General features: G+C 49.0%; 1 non-coding gene across 1 annotated transcript; it reads left to right on the top strand.

Moving 5' to 3' along the window:
* The first annotated feature begins 2,800 nt into the window (after nucleotides 1-2,800).
* LOC147956918 (signal recognition particle RNA) lies at nucleotides 2,801-3,104 on the top strand. The gene has a single exon (XR_015612436.1).
* Nucleotides 3,105-3,837: the final 733 nt, after the last annotated feature.

The raw sequence follows: 3,837 nt of genomic DNA, 5'->3' as shown, positions 1-3,837 counted from the left end.
CCATAGTCCTCGATAATATTGTAGCGGTGCTTAGGTGAAGCCCTGCGACATTAGTACATCAAGATCGTCACCACGCCGTCGTGCTGACGGAACTCTTCCCCGACACTTTGCTAGATCGGAGTCCGGGGATCGTCATCGAGCTGAACGTGTGCTAGAACTCGGAGGTGCCGTAGTTTTGGTGCTTGATTGGTCGGGCCGTGAAGACGTACGACTACATCAACCAAGTTAATGCTTCTGTTGTCGATCTACAAGGGTACGTAGATCACACTCTCCCCTCTCGTTGCTATGCATCACCATGATCTTGCATGTGCGTAGGAAATTTTTTGAAATTGCTACGTTCCCCAACAGTCGGGCCACCGTGCGATCGGCCTGAAGTGGGTGTACAAAGTGAAGCGAGACCCGGCCGGCAACATCATCAAGCACAAAGCGCGGCTGGTGGCAAAGGGCTATGCACAAAAACAAGGGGCCGACTTCGATGAGGTCTTCGCGCCTGTCGCCCGGCTGGAGACAGTGCGCGTCCTGCTCGCCATGGCCGCGCATCGAAGCTGGAGAGTGCACCACATGGATGTGCGCTCGGATTTCCTCAACGGTGAACTGGAGGAGGAAGTGTATGTGCACCAACTAGCAGGTTTTTTCCACAACAATGAAGTTCACAAAGTGCTCAAGTTGCGGAAGGCGCTATACGGGCTCAGGCAGGCGCCACGGGCATGGAACGCCAAGTTGGACCTCACACTGCAGTCACTTGGGTTCGCAAGGTGCCAGTTGGATCATGCTCTGTATAGGCGCGGAGACGACTCAGAATTTCTACTGGTAGGGGTGTACGTCGACGATCTGATCATCACGGGCACTTCTACTGACGCCATTGAGGGGGTTTAAGACTCAGATGCAGGAACTCTTCTAGATGACAGATCTTGGGTTGCTCAGTTACTATCTTGGCATTGAAGTGAAGCAAGAGCATGGCATGATCACTGTCTGTCAGTCCGGATATGTAGCCAAGATCTTGGAAGATGCTGGAATGAGTGACTGCAATCCGAGCTTGACACCCATGGAGCATCGCCTGAAAGTTGTCAAGAACATTGGAGAGGCAGTGGATGCAACCAGGTATCGCAGTATCATTGGAAGTCTGAGATATCTAGTGAACACTCGCCCGGATATTGCATATGATGTAGGTGTGGCCAACAGGTTCATGGAAGCTCCCGGAAAGCAGCACTGGGCGATCGTCAGACAGATTCTGAGGTATGTTCGAGGCACACTGAACTACGAATGCACTTACAAAGCAGGAGAAGGGACTGTTCTGACAGGGTTCAGTGACAGCGACCATGCCGGCGATCTGACAGACAGGAAGAGCACGACAGGTCTGGTGTTTTTCATGGGGCCTAGTGTCATCACTTGGAGCTCACAGAAACAGAAGATCGTGGCTTTATCTTCCTGCGAGGCCGAGTATATTGCTGCAGCCACTGTAGCAACACAGGCTGTTTGGCTCAGAGGACTAGTTTCAGAGATGCTTGGAACAGAGAAGCGGAAAGTGCAGCTCAAGATCGATAACAAGTCAGCGATTGAGCTGAGCAAAAATCCAGTGCACCACGAGAGGAGTAAACACATTGATCTGAGGTATCACTACATCAGGGAGTGTGTTGAAGAAAGAAAAGTGGAGGTTGAGCATGTCCGGACTGAAGATCAGTTGGCTGATATACCGACAAAGTCACTTGGGCGTGCAAAATTCACAGAGCTCCGGTGCAGACTTGGGATCATTCAGGTTAAGTGAGAGCAACAGGATTAGGGGGTGATTTGAAGTATAATCCTTGTTGCTAGGATCAGTGTTATTCTAAGTTACCATAGCTGAATAAGTGACCGATAGCGTGTGCATGTCCACGTTCGGTTCAGTTTTCTTTCCTTCGATTAGTTCAGTTTCTTCAGATAGCTGTAGAAACGCCAACAAGGCCGCTTCCATGGGATGGCGTGGAACTTCAGCGGATTTGACGACGGTGTAGTGGCTCGCGCAAGCTTAGCATCATGGGATGGCACGATCAGTAGGCTAGGAGTGCGTGGGTGTGATTTCCTTTGTATTCGGCAACTCGTTTTGAGCTCTGCATAAATAACAGAAACACCTGAAAAGCTGCAATCTGTTAAGCAGCACAAAACCTCTCTGTAAGACTCGTTCGTCCCCTTCCCCTCGATCCAATCTTGCTCCCTCCTTCTACTCGATCGGTTGGCCAGTTTGTGCAACAACATGGTTCATAAGACTCCTCGATGGCTTCATTGTCAACTTGGCGATGAGGTCAGTGATGCAAAATGGGTCGGTTGCTGGTGGCAGACCTCCTCAAGTGTAACTACGAAAATGATGCCGCGGAAACCCTGGGACTCAAGTCGAGTCACTAATCCGCCTTGGTTTATGTAATGAGACTCATACAGAACTAATCACGCTGCAGTTCTATATTGTTTCCATTTTTGTGAAGCAAGTTTTTTTTAGCTAATTCTGTGAAGCAAGTACATTGTACTATTTTTTAGCACTAGTGAATTGTGCTAATTGCAAGTAGTTCAAAAACCCACATTAATTTCAATACCAACACATTTTTTTGAGCTACCAAAGCCTTGTCCACATGGCCACCTTCATGAACCCAAAATGAGAAAGGCCTAATTAAGCTGCCAAAGCCCACTCTAATCTCAGTCCCAGCTCCAGCAAAAAGCACAACACGCCACCTTCCACCAGGAAGCACATCACCCCACCTTGTTTAGTCCCACCTCGCCAACCGAGGACGCATTTGACCAGCTTAAATAGTAGTCTCCACTTACTTCATTCGCCGAGCTCAGTTGCGAGAGCTTGTAACCCGAGTGGGGGCATTAAAGTGATGTGGATGCTGTTGTAGCGCTACGGGCCTGGTCTGGATATGCTATTGCTGGCCCGCCCGTTCCAAGTTGCATAGTGGACCGGCTGGGGCCTATGCGAAAGCTGGGCCTCACGGTCCATAATGTGGCAGGCACAGCGTGAGGCTGGCTTCACAGAGCAACGACAACTGCCCACTTCCAACGGTGGAAGGATAACGAGCCGCTGCATTCTTAGGCCGCTTGGGCCTCACAGCCTACTCCAACGAACCATCATTTTTTTCTTTTCTTTTGACTATTGACTACAAATTTCCATTATGGTTCTTTTTGGACTATCAAGGAGATGATACCGTGGTCGAGTAGACTACTCCCGCGAACCATCATTTTCCCCCTTTTCTTTTGACTATTCACTACAAATTGTCATTATGGTTTTTTGGACTATCAAGGAGATGGTGCCCAGCTCGAGTAGGCCGTTTGGTCCTTGCAGCCTACTCCAGCGAACCATCATTTTTTTCCTTTTCTTTTGACTATTGACTAGAAGTTGCCATTATAGTTCTTTTAGGATTATCAAGGGGATGGTGCCGAGGTCGAGTAGGCCAGGCCTCGCAGTCTACTCCAGCGAACCATCATTTTTTTCTTTCCTTTTGACTATTGACTACAAAGTGCCATTGTCGGTGTCAAAACCGGCGGATCTCGGGTAGGTGGTCCCGAACTATGCGTCTAAGGCGGATGGTAACATGAGGCAGGGGACACGATGTTTACCTAGGTTCGGGCCCTCTTGATGGAGGTAAAACCCTACGTCCTGCTTGATTTATTCTTGATGATATGAGTATTACAAGAGTTGATCGACCACGAGATCGAAGAGGCTAAACCCTAGAAGCTAGCCTATGGTATGATTGTATGTTGTCCTACGGACTAAAACCCTCCGGTTTATATAGACACCGGAAAGGGCTAGGGCTACACAAGGTCGGTTACAAAGGAGGAGATACACATATCCGTATTACCTAGCTTGCC

The sequence above is a fragment of the Triticum urartu genome, chromosome 7A, assembly GCF_056163025.1.
Source record: "Triticum urartu cultivar PI428250 chromosome 7A, HENAU_Tu73, whole genome shotgun sequence".
Classification (NCBI taxonomy): domain Eukaryota; kingdom Viridiplantae; phylum Streptophyta; class Magnoliopsida; order Poales; family Poaceae; genus Triticum; species Triticum urartu.
This window is presented reverse-complemented; position numbering and strand designations above follow the sequence as displayed.